This window comes from Harpia harpyja, chromosome 11 (genome assembly GCF_026419915.1).
Source record: "Harpia harpyja isolate bHarHar1 chromosome 11, bHarHar1 primary haplotype, whole genome shotgun sequence".
Classification (NCBI taxonomy): Eukaryota; Metazoa; Chordata; class Aves; order Accipitriformes; family Accipitridae; genus Harpia; species Harpia harpyja.
In genome coordinates, this window is record NC_068950.1 from 6,882,075 (window position 1) to 6,895,490 (window position 13,416).

At 50.0% G+C, this 13,416-nt stretch overlaps 1 protein-coding gene across 2 annotated transcripts in view; it reads right to left on the bottom strand.

Moving 5' to 3' along the window:
- The window catches only part of NOS1AP (nitric oxide synthase 1 adaptor protein), a 42,558-nt gene that overhangs the window by 11,461 nt on the left and 17,681 nt on the right, over positions 1-13,416 (bottom strand). The window lies entirely within an intron of this gene.

A 13,416-nucleotide genomic window follows, 5' to 3' on the forward strand; every position in this document is an offset into this window, starting at 1 on the left:
CTAAACACAAAGCTCTGGTCTGGCCCGGGGAAAGAATAAGATCCCCTAAAATCCAGCCACTTTTGCATCTAAAGTCTTACAAGCGGGGAGGGGGCTGGCAGTGGAACAGGCCATTTAGGCTGAGCAACCTCCTGCTGTGGGACTTTTGGGGAGTCCCATAACCAGTCTACCACGGGTGCACCCACATCAGGTACCCTGTGTGCTGGTCCCACACGCAGGGTGCTGCACACAGCAGTGGGGACAGATCCTCTGCGCCTGCCCAGCGGCAGAAAAACCCTGCATCCTGCATCTCACATGCTTGAGGAAGAGGAATTTAATTTATCCTCTCGTTATTTCGCCAGTCTCTCTGCAGAGGGAACACAGGGCAGGCACCCCGATGCAAATCCCTGCCTCCAGTCCGCGCCAAGCCTTGGTGTGACATTTCCAGCACTGCATGATGTATTAACTTTGGCAGCCGGAGCCAGCAGGCAGGAAAAGCTGCTGGCCCTGACCTGTGATCGCATGATAAAAGACCTGAAAATAAAATTCCTCAAAGCCATTTTAAAGTTGCCAACAGGGATGGGAGATACAGATGACTCGGAAAACAGTGGGGGTGGAACATAGCTCTGCCCTCCCCAGTACACAGACCAGGCAAGCTGTGCAAGCCCACCTGCTCCAGGGCTGAAGCCATGGTGATGGGCTGAAGGAAGCAGAGCTCAGGCTCCCATCATGGCTACAGTCAGCCTCAAAATCCCCAGCACATACCCATATGCTGCTTACAGGGCTTATTCCTTGTGGAGAAGGGTCTCACCAGAGTCCCTCACCAAAGAGCCCACCAGTGTGGGTTTCCAAGTCCCATCTCTCATATTCCCCTTCCCCATCATTACAAGCAGAGGTGAAACTGCATCCGAGAGCCCCTTCTCTGTGCCTTGCTAAGACACCAGACCAGTACCGAGATGACAGCAGTGTGTCTGGTACCTAACACTAAAGAAACATCTTGATTTAGCCCTGAAAAGGTGAGCACCAGCCTGGCTACCTTGGAGTAATTAATGCAGCACCTTCTGAAGCTCTGCATGCGATTTTTCCAGGAGCTGCGGGCTGAGCTGGATGCTCTCAGCGCCCAGAGCGACTGCACGGCACCTTGTGGAGCTGCAGCCTGATTTATTGGTCCTAACAATCATTGATTATAAACATCAGGTTGCAATTCTGAGCTGCTGGAGCCGTGGGGTTTCTATTCTGGGCCATCCCAAGTGCTAATTAATGTGGGCTTGGAAGAGACAGCAACCCTGAAAAATATCTCAGGGTTAGAGAGACTATTTTTAGCCTGGTTTTTGGGTGAGTAACAGCCCCAGGACAGTAATGCAGACAGGCCAGGCTGTTTCAGCAAAGATGCTACCCAGCCCCGGCATATGTTTCAGGGACAGAATCAATGCAGAGCTCCTCGGAGAGGCTTCCGCAGTCCCCGGCTGGAGCCAAGGGATTCTGCCCGGGCTCGCCCCGAGACTGGCAGAGGGGAGTGCCATGGGGAAAGCTGTTTGCCTCTGCCACGCTGAAGCCAAAGTCCCCTTGTGCTGATGGCTCACGGCAAAACTCCAGCAGGAGCCAACGGGAGTAAAGAAGTCAAATTCTCAGAAAGGCCAACCAGCCATATTTGTTAAGCTCTTGCATAAATCCAGGCCTTTATCCTGACGCTGAGGTGAGAGCCAAGCTCCTTTGCAAGTCCGAGCCATGCGCTTAGAGAGCTGTTACACACCCTGCCCCAACCAGAGCTCATTAGCACAATCACTCCAACGAGTGCAGACGCTCTTTGGGATACATTTCCCGTGCAACAAAGCGCAGCTCTAGCCAATAAAACGCTAATGAACTCATGCCCACTGGGGCTTTAATGAAACACTAACCATAATTTAATAACAAATTAGCGAGGAAGAGGATTCAATAAAATGGCAATTCAGTCGAGCCGCTTCTTGCATCCCTGGGCTACGTGGGGCAGACATGCCGAGTCCCCCAGGCCAGAAGATGCATTGCTGATTTTCCCAGACTTTCAAATTTGAGTTTGGGCAAATAGGTGCAAGAAGGGAGGAAAAGCACCCAGGAGAAGGCGGCAGCAGACCAAACCGAGAGGGAGCACGTACTGCTCTGCAGAGCCCAGCACACCACTCATGTGCTGCTACCCCCCTGCTTACAGCCACAGCGTGCAATTTGCTCTGCCTTGTTCACAAGGCTAATTCAGCAAACCAGAGGGATTTCAACCCAAGCAGCAGGTCTGGCTAGGGTCAAAAGGAACATGAGGTTTGCGCAGTTCCTCTAAGTAAGATTTGACCCACAGAGACTGTAAGGGATGAACCCAAAAACGTGCAGGGCAGAATCTGTGCTCAGACCTGCCGGCTCACGGTGCAGCAGTTCACATTAGCAGTGACAGCAGCTGCCATGACCAGCCACGCTCAGTGCCCTGCGTGCCGGGATGCTGCTCACTGGCTACGGCAGGAGAAAGGCATGTCTCATCACAAGTCCTTGCACTCCCCCAGCAAGTCCCTGCAGCTCCTGGGAAGGCAGTGGCTGATGGTCGCCGTCTGCCCAAGGCACCAGCCCAGGAGCAGTACTCGGGGCTGGACTGGGTGCCCTGCGTCCACCCTAGCTCTCCCCAGCCTGGGAGGGGTAGCTGACCTTCCACTGCCTCCTTGGACCTCTCCCAGGCAATGGCCAATCCTTTCCATTAGCAGACTACAGATGCCAGTATGGGCTTTTTGTTCCCAAAGTCTGCTGGACATCTCAGGTGGTCTCGCTGATGTGCTGCATGTCGACAGGACCTGCCCTTGCAAATACCTGCCCTGCAAGCCTGTTTACTAACTGGGCAATGGGAACCCTCTCTCCATGTGACCAACTGGGACCTCCCTGGCTTGGAGCTACTCTTGACCACAGCTCTGTCAGCCCTGGGCATGGAGATCTGCTGGGTCTGACCACACTTGTCAACATCCCTCCTTCTGCTGTGGAACGGAGAGAGAAAGCTTAAGAGAGATGCAAAGCATTAGGGTTTTAGCTTTCCCTGTTGCTGGGAGGAGAGCAGAGGTGATGGTGGGGTGGGAAATGCCACCAAAGGGACTCTGAGACTGTCTGCACAGCCAGAGCAACTGCCGCTGCATCCGAAGCCCGTGGGCACCAGCTGACCCAGAGGAGAGGAAAACCTGCACGTTTCCACGGACGTTGGACCAATGCCATATAACCCTTGCTGGGAATACATTCTGCATCCCCAAAGGTGCACTAAAAATCACATCATCGCTGCTAACAAGCTTCTCACCGAGCCAATACAAAACTGCAAAACAAAAAACCAAAGCAAAAGTGGGGTTTCTCAAAGCCACCAGTGTGGGACCCACTCTGCTGCCAGGAGGGGACAGGGATGCTCAGGGGATGCTTTGCTACGCATTGCAACAGGAGCATAGGAATGCCTCTGTAACCGGGTGCAGGGAGCTGGGTGACGGCAATTCACCCCACGCTCTCCAGATGCCACACTCTGATATTCGGTGACTACTTCAGGAGAAAAAACACATCTCCTTCCATGGAGGGAACCAGGATGATAAGCTCAGCTATCGATGGCTCCAGCTTGGACTGCTGAATCCCAGCCTACTGTTTAATAAAGAAATGATACAGAAATAATCATCCAGCTTGGGATCAAGGAAGGAAGGAGGATTTCTGCAATTTCCCCACGATCCCCTTTGTTTCACACCACGTAGCGTTTCACTGTATTACTTGTAACTAACTAAATGGTGTGATGGTCAGAAGAGATTTCTTGGCCTTCAACCCAGATAATCTGCCCACCTTGGGCATGATTCTGGATATTTAAATATCTGTAATAATACTCCAAGTCTGGGTTAATTATATTAATTATTGGCTATAGAAATGTGGCAATCCCAGAAGATAGATAAGAAATTATTTCAGGGAAAGGGAAACAGAAAATGGAAAGAGCAACAGAGAAACCCGCCTGTTCCTGGACTTGCACAGCTCCACAGTCGGTCTCCAACTGAAGCTCTAAGCACTCTATTAAAAATTTTAAGCAAAGATTGAAAATGAACATTTCAGATATGCCAAAGTTTAAAAGTATTCAAGAAAAAAAAAGTAAAGATGGTCTTACTAATGAAAAAGAAGTATTAGATCACTTGTAAACTCTAGCTAATTAGTGAATAAAGGTTCTCCCTTAATTTTACACTGCCCACAAAAAAACATGTTCATCATCCCAATTAGAAAAGAAACATCTATTTTGTCAGAGCACGAGGGCCTTACCATTGACCTCAGGTTAGTGGGAGTCTATTTTCAACATCTGTCTTTTCTGCGGGGTTCACTACCTAAATAACTTCAGATGGAAAATAATGCCAGCTGGTGTATGCACCATTGCGCAACACATTCTGACTGGCAGAGTATTAACATTGCCCTTTCTGGAGAACGGAGTAACATATGTTGCTTAATAGAGAGCGCATGTAACCTTGTCAGCTTAGAGTAAAATTATGTATGAATCCGAGTGTGATGGGTATGTGTGAAAAGCATGGAAAACTCAGCGTCGTTAGAAACACGTTATCTATCCCTGTCGCACTGTTTCTACACAGTAAAAGTGTAAGAAAACTTGCAACCACGCACTGCATGTGAGATTAGGCAGATCAGACACTAAAGAGGAGAGATGATATCTTTCTAGATTCATCATCATCCCCCCACATTCACAAGCATCTGAAAAAGGTTAACCTGAATAAAAGTGCCCTCATTTCATTCCAGCCCATCTAAACTGCAGCAGGTACAGATTTAAGTCTGCCCACTAGCACTCTCCATCAGTAAGGGAAGGTACCAGGAATGCTGTATGGTCAGATTGTGCTAGCAGAATACAAATAAACAGAAAATTTTTTAATGAAAGTTCCCCTAAATGCATCAAGCTGTCCCTGTTCCCTTCCATGCTTTATCCCCCTCCTCAAAAAAAAAAAAAAAAAAAAAAAAAGGTTTACAAGCTTGTACTGGGGAAAGAGCAGTGGTCTGAGAATTCAGTTAATAGGGAAAAAAGCAATTTCCACAAAACTCATTGCTACTCTGCTAGCCTGGGAAGCAGGAGAAAAAAAAATCTGCTATAAGAAAAAGCATAGAAGAAGATGTATTTTTTGCCAGAAAACTGTATTTCTTTGTGTTTATACAGAAAGGACATGAAACTCTGAGCAAAGCCGGATCCCACAGAGCCACCTTGGCTGAACGCGAAGGGCTGGCTGGCAAGGACCCTGCGACGTGAGCAGCCCGAGCTCTGACCTCTGCCCGTGGTGATGCCCGGGCAGCTCTCCCACGGCTCCTGCAGCCCACTTCATCACGGGAATGAAACCGCAAGTGCAGAGCTGGCAGGGGAGCGGGGCAGGGGGCTGGAAGCCGGTGCCCACCTCCCTTGGCACCCCGCGGCAGCTCCTCCTCGCAGCTGGCTGGTACGGCAGCTAATAAAATACCTTTAGAGTTAGACTTTAACCCAAGGTCAGCTCACGCTAATGAAAGACGTGGCAGACTAGCGAAGGCTTTCCCAGCACTTTGGGGGGAGGAGCAGTACTGTTCTCATGATGAAGAATTAACTTACTACAAAATGACAGCTGAGCTTGAGTTCAATCGGCACAGGCTCCACAGCTCCAAGAATTAACAACTCGGGGGGGAAAACCACATACCTTGCAATTTCTGCTGCTGAAAACACAGGGAATGAAAGTAAATCTCAGAAATGTATAGGACATCAGGCGTAACCCACAGGAGGGAAGCCTGAGAAACCTTGCTGAGACCCTAATAGCAGTAATTGGGAGGAACGGCAAACAACAGCACCGTGCAGGGGACAAAGATTTCGCTTTACTGAACCACACAAGGAAATGGCACCAACACCGGTGCCCTCGGATGACTCACAGCCACCCGTGGGCTGTGCGGGAATGGGAACCTGGGAGGGACACGGCCCTTTCCTGGCTGGGCTGCCAAGCTGCTCCGGGGATGGGTGCGGAAAGCAGAAGGAGCAGGAAGGCAGCACCTGCTGCCCGCTAGCCCTTCGTGGGGTAAATGACACCCAGAGCTCAGCACCAGGGTCCTGCTGAAGTGCTAGGAACCGATCGCAGGCAGGAACATCTCATCTCTTCTTTTTTTCCTTCTGGTGCTTTGTTAACTGGAGGAGGAGCATGATGTGCAGCGTTGGAGGGGCTGCACCACACCAAGGCGGGCAGCATGGTGAGCACAGGACCGCGACGTGCCCGTGTGTCCTGTGAACCAACAGTTTCTTGGGCCAAAAGGCTGGGAAAGCCCACGCGTCGGTAAGGCACACACTGCACCCACCTTGCCAGGTGCAGAGGTGCTGTGTGCTGGGACTGGCTGCATGCATAAGGGATGCATCAAATGCAACCGTGCCTGATAAGGACGAGCAAGCTGCAACGCCACTGTGCGGGTTGAGGTGGAGATCTTGTTAGAATAACGCAGCACAAGCCCAGGCACACTTATGTGGGCAAGGAAGAGGCACAGTGAAAGGCTTCCCGATGAGTTTCAGCAGGGAGCACTGGCCATCCAGGAGGACCCTAACCATTTCTGCTGAACAAGAGAACACGACCAGGATCTCTAAACACAGTGGCAGAAAGAAAAGAGCACTGGAGAGGAAAAGGGAATTATTTAAAATACGGCTTTGACACAGTAGCAAACAGATGCAACCCGGCCAGGAGTAGCCTCGCAGATCAGAAAAGTCCCCGACCATCCCAGCCACACATGGGTCTGGGAATAGCGGGATGGTGTCCAGCAGACAGCTGGGCATGGTCTGCCCCACGGCAGGGAGCAGAGGCAGCACTGCCTCTCCCGAGAGCCCGGCTGTCAGACGGCTAGGGCAGCAGAGAGCCAGGGGTCCTGCCAGCGGGGTACCCAGGCGTGGAGCATCACTCCCTTCCGCTGTGGTTGCTGCCCCGAAAGCAGAAAGGCACCTGCCAGCCTGCCCTGGCCCATGTCTCCCTCGTGCATTGCCCCAGCTCTACTGGGGCAGCAGCAGACGTCGGGGGATAAAGCGTCTGGAAAGCACAATACCTCCCAGGAGGGTGGTCAGCTTCATCCAAGAGGCATTTCTGAACAAGGCTTCAAAATACCTGACAGTCCACTATTCTGGCTGTGCTTTAAGCCCACAGGGGACTCCTCAAGCTTGCTGGAGGGGAGTACACTGGAATACCTGCTTAGCCTACTAATCCGATCAGCAATAAATGGAGTAAACACCATTTTTAGAAGACTACCTTAAGCCACCCTACCAAAGTGCTGGGCTGCTGCCTGTGTCTGTTGAAGACTCCCCCGACCCTTCGCCATGGGCATGCAGTCCCATTGCGGCTTCGGCGAGGATGTCTTACCACCCCAATTCCCACGTGCAGCTGTAAAGTACCTGCCCATGCCCATGCCCCACGCACCAGCAGGGCGCTCGCCCATGGGATGCCAGCAGCACCTCCCTGCTCCCTCCCGGGGCTGGGAGACAAAGAGGCAAGGACAGCAAGGAGATTTGGGGATCCCCTCCGTGTGGTCGCTTTGCTTGTGCTCCCTTCTCCTGTCACAAAACCTGGGATAAACCAGCCTGCAGTGCTCGCAACTGCAGTGGGGATGGCTCCCATTGCAGGGCACGGAGTCACTGAGACATTTGGGGGCTAGACTGAGGTTCCCACTGGCTCCATCGGCAAACCGCCGGCACGGCACGGGCAAACGTGCTGGACACCTCTGCCATCCTGCCAGCTCAGGTTTGAGCTGCGCCTCAGGCTTAAATTTCACTCTGTCTACACCCCAGTGCTGGTGGTTTTGCCAGTAGCTAGACTTTGATTAAAGGGCACAGTAATTTGGAAGGAGGGGAGGAGTAATGAAGTATTGGATGCTCGTTCTTGGGCTTAACGATGCTTTTTAAAACTCTCCCACGGTTCCTCAGAGTTTGCATTTGCACATATGGGAAAATGTGGCTCTGAGGTGCATGTGTTTGTCTGAAATAAGATATGATTTTGGTTTGTACTGACAAGGTCAGTGCCTATTTTCCCATCCAACTTCAGGTTTAATTTTGGTAACCGTCTGTGATGGTCGCGAGTACTGATGGGTATAAATGGGAACCAGTCTAAAAATACCCATGTTGTGAGAGCAGCAGAGCAGAGTTAAGGTTGCTGCTTTGAAACAATCCCTGGATCAGAGCATACCCGTTTATCATGCAAAATATATTTTCCAATAACACTGAATACTTCACAATAAATTCCTTCTGCTCAGTTTGCTATTTCCTACCAGATATCAGATAGCTGCCTTGATCCACTTCCTCCAACCTCCTCTCACTACCTCCAAGTTTCATGAGTTGAGGTGGCAAACTGGGACACGTACACAAGCTGTCTTCAGTCTAAGCAGTTTCACAGGAATCTCAGAGAAATCAGAACTGGTAAAAATTAAATCAATATCAATCATAGGGTTAAAATGGAGAAAGTTCCTCTAGGTAACAGCTTATTCTCACCCTCTCTTTTGCAGACTTCCATTTACAAGATTATTTACCTCCCTTACAAGAAACCCTTAGGGGATCCACACTTCCCCGTCCCAATCTTAAGGTTTGTTTTTTGGGTTTTTTTTAAACCCTTAAAATCAGAGATTCAAAGGAGACCTGAGGCACATCAGTGTATCTCCCCCTGCCAAGGCAGCTTGCAGGTGCTCTGCATGCCGTGGAAGCCTGGCGCTGGGCAGGGGGATGCAGCAGCAGGGTGCACACGAGGGATGCAGCCATGCGGCCGGCGGTGCAGGAGCACACTTCCCAGCAACATCCCGCAGCTCCACCCAGCAGCTCATCAAAGCCACCAGCAGGTCCCTGCGCACGTGTCATTGTTCACTTACTTCATGGGGGCTTAACTAATACCGAGCTTAGAAGAGAAAGCTGGGGACCCCATCCCAGCACAGCCATATCATTTCTCCCCCAGCTTGGGCACACGCAGTGACGGCTCCGAGTGGGAGCGACTGCTCCTGGGCTGGGAAAAGCAGCGCTTCTCAGCCAGGCGTGAAGGTCAGTGCAGACCGTGCCACAGGCTAGCCCCCAGCCTCAAAAACATCTCTAAACCCCTTTCAGAAATCCAAGGAAGTGATAACAGCACGGACCGGACCTGTGTGGGAGATAGCAAGCTCCCACCTGCCTTCACATGCTGTCATCTCCGATGACCAAGCATAGCACGTGCAAATTAATCGGTGCGTGGGCGCGTATGGGATACTGGTCGAACTGGTTGCAAAATAAGCAGGCTTTGAGCTGCTCCCTTCGGTTAATGAAAACAAGGAGCGGGCTCTGCGCGCATCTGCAGGCACCGCTTTCACACTGCTTTTCACAGCCCTGGAGATAGAAAACTAGAGATGAACTGTACACGTTTTAATACTTACCACCTGTTGCTAAAATAAGCAGAAGCACATTCCTTGGAAACCCCACATCTGACTGGAATTTGTGGTATTTTTAATTAGATATGCATTGGCTCGACCTAGGCAGGCAAAGGCAGCGAGTGCACAAGCTGTTTGGTGATGGCTCCTTGCAATCGCCCTTTGAAGAAGGTAAAAAGCTACAAGAGCCTAGAAATGGCCTCTATTCATCCAGGCTACAGTGGGTTTGAACCCATGTGCTAGAATGAGCTTGGCTTAAACAAAAGCACTGCCATTTGCAGCAGTTTAGTCATGCCCATTTACTCTAATCCCTAACTAACCTCCTGCTTCTTTCTGGCACTGGCAAGACCTGATGCCTTGGGGGACCCGGGGAGTGCCGGGTGCTGAGCAGTGCAGGTAGTGCCCAGCCAGCCACCCTCCTCCGCCCCAGCAGGAAAACAAAAGTTCTGTATTCAAGATTAGCTTTCTTCCCCAAATGCTTTCTCTCTAAGACAGACCCTGCCTCAAGGCAGCTGAGATCACCCCCCCCTGCATGGAGGGGGCCGCAGGCAGGGCTGACACACCGCAGAAGAGCGCAGAGTCACCCCAAACCTACCCCAAGGGCAGGTGACAAAGAGAGGGGCACCATAAGAACATACCCATGCAGCGCTTCAGAAAGGGGTCAGCTCAGCAAAACGAGCTGAATCAGAACACAGCAAGATTTACGCCCCAAGTTGTGAAATACAGGATTTATTTCGGTAATTTTTTACCGCTCACCAAAGAGCTGCTCTCCCACAGTTGCATAAAAAGCTTGAGTAAGACCAGTTGAGAAGGCTGATGAGAATAGCCAGGCAGAAAAGCAGTGACAAACTGAAGGAAGGCAAGCTGGTAATACTGTAACTAAATCAGCAATTATGAAATTCAGACAATTAATAAAGAATGAATGAGCAGCAGCATTAAACGCTTAGTGCATCAGAAACAAGCCAGCCCTGTGGGGCTCATTAGATGCTGGCAGTGCTCAACAATGTTTCTAGGTTGTAACTGGAAAAAAGAGGTAATTATTCATATCACACTTGTTTCATGGTTCCTATTTCAGCAATAACTAATGCAGGTATTAAAAATCACTAAATTCTACATGTTAAAGTCAACAAGTCAGAATCATGTCCTTTAGAGAGCTTTAGAAAGAATTACAGAAAAAATTCCAAGCTAATAAAGTTCCAAGATTTCAGATGGAGTTAGAAAACAGCCAATATAGGACTTGATATCAAGCAAAAGGATTGCAGTACAACTCGGCACAGCACTAATTCTATGCAAGCTGAAATCCTAAACTATCTCAATGAAATTAAAAGTGTACTTCACAAAGCTATTAGGCTGGCTAAGAAACTTAGAGAATACATTGCCGTTTCCCCCTTTACATGCATTTTGACAAAAATGTTACCTAAAGTGATGACACAGCCCAGATTAAGGGGCTGAAATCCACCTCACCAGTGGAGCCCCAAATAAAGCTCAGGGAGAGCTTCCTCACGTCGAAGGCTCTTTGACTTTAGGCAAATGCAGAAGATCAGTTAGCTGGGAGTTGAAGTTGGATCCATTTAAACCACGGAAAGACATGTCTTTTTTCACAGAAAGCTCAATGGGACCTGCACCCCAAATCACACTCTCCACCAGCTTTGGGCCAATTACTCCAGATTTCTCTTTTTTAGATATTAAGGATTTCTTAGCATGTATGGAGAGGTCAGCAGAAATGTGCTCTTTGTGTTTCCAGTACTGGAGAAATACACACATATCCCTGAAATTCCTGGGGATCAGGGAGTGTTTGAAGGAGTCCAGACCAGTCCCATCCATCATGTTAAGAGGGAGTAAGAGAATGTCATTGGAGCAAAATGCCAAAACAAAACTGGAGGCCTTGGAGGGAAAAAGAAAGAGATGGCTCTCTATAACGCATATCACTATTGCAATCCAAGAACAACACTGTAAAACATCAACAGGCGGGGCTGCGTTCAGTTAAAGAGTTAAGCTGAAATTTAACCATCTTTGCTGAAGTTTCCTGTGGTGAATACCCACTTCAGGCCGATTTTTGCAGCTTCCGCTGAAGCGGATCAGCAGTTTCCATAGGCAAGCATATGACAAGGAGAACTGGTTTGGCTGGGGGTTTTTTCCCACCATGTTAAACTCATGCTGGTAAAAACCAAGAGACAGATTAAGAAAAACTAGGACTCTCCATCAGGCAAGCCTGGCCCGAGAAGGAAACAATTCCTTCTCTGAAAATTCATCCAGATTGGGCTACATTCTTCCTCTAGAGTCCTTGCCCTGTGTAGACTTCACTCCAGCCTGGGAAAGTCCAATGCCTCCAAAAATCCCATTTGAAGCACATCACGCACCGACTATTGTCTACAGGGACACTGGAGCAGCCAGGGACGGCGTCTGTGGCCGCAGCCCACGCCGAGAAGCAGCAGCCTGCCCGCGGGGCGAGGAGGTACAGGCAGGAGGAGGCAGGGGACCTCCAGGGCTTTCATCGTGCTCTGCACGCTATGGCCCTTCTCCGCTGGGACTGGGAGAGCGCTCGGCTCCTTTATCTTGTTCTTGGCTGTGCTTGTTGTTCTGCTGTCCTACAATAGATGCATCCTCTCCTCCAGCTCCCTAATTAAATGAGACACATTCCACAGACCAGCTCACACAATAGTTTTTGCAGCCTCTCCTCTTAAACAGATGTGATCCTTTCCTCTGCTCCCGCGCATCGCAGGAACACGCCGTAACACACCCACCCTTACAGCTCTCACAGCCACAAAACCCCGCGCCAAAATCCTGCTCACCTTGCCACAGGCTGCGAGGCAGGCTCTGACGCTGCTCTTCCCCCTTGGCCATTTGGTGTACAGCATCCCCTGGAACATCCTCCTGCTGCACCAAGCCAAAACCACCAAGAATTAATTTTAGCAGTGAAGAAACTAGGGCATGTGGCATTTTTTTGCGAGGCTGCAGCTCCGCGCCATGCCTCTTTTCTGAGGTGATGCAGCAGAGGAGAACACTTCAAGAAATTAAATCAAGGGGTCCTTGGCCTTCGAGGACCAGCGGAGAAGCACAAGAGCAGAAAAGATCATACACAAGGGTAGCATTTAAAGTGCTGACTTCAGCTTGGTTTGATTTTAATTCGGTCTGGTTCCCTGCACAGGGATGTCTCCCTCGGGAGGAGTCTGACAAGTCACTTAGTTTCCCTGTGTCTCAGTTTCTCATCCATAAAACAGATATTAAACATTGCTTGACCCCTGACCCCCTGCTTTTGAGGTTTTTTTACTCTTTGCTCTCCTTTTCCTAAGCTATTTCTCCCCTGAATCACAGAGCAAGAGCCAGGTATCATCTCTGGACACGCTCGTGCCTGGCTGGAAGAGGCAGCTGCCCCGGACACAGCCACCCGTGTCTCTCCTGCTCAGGTCCATGCAACATCAGCTTCAGCGGTCAGCACAAGGGAGCAGCTGGAGCCCACTCCATCCCAAGAGTAAAATGCTGCCATGATGACAGCAAACTGATGAAAGCCCCAATTTATTAAAAAACACGAGAAAACTCCATGTTGCAGTAAACCAGAAGAAAAAACCTCCAAATAAACACAATGCCAAGGGTGTGAGGAGACACAAACTCAAGGGGATTGGAAAAGGGGGACTGGTCCAGCTCTCCACTGTGCTGACCAGGAAAGTGCTGGGAGATGCCAGGATGGGTTGCTGACCCTGAAATCAGCCACACCTCAGCATACCCCTCTCAAACCCATTTTCTCCTCTCAACAACCTCTCAGCTCTGCCAGGAGCTTATTCCTATGCACCATTAGGAATTTACTCTAAAATTCAGGTAAGTGGAGATGGTTATCTTTGCTAGCAAGTTTCTAGCAGCAGCAGAGACTGTCAGCTCTTTGTGACAGCGGTGGGGCTGGAGAGCACCGAGCTGGGTGTGTTATGGCTGGTGACGCTGAACACAGCCCTTTCCCTCAAGAACAATACTTTCTGCAGAGGTTTATGCAAGTTAGAAGGTCAGGCAATCAAAGGCAGCTCTATCACCTTGCAGAAGGAGCACAGAGCTATCAAAGGACGATGGTTTCTG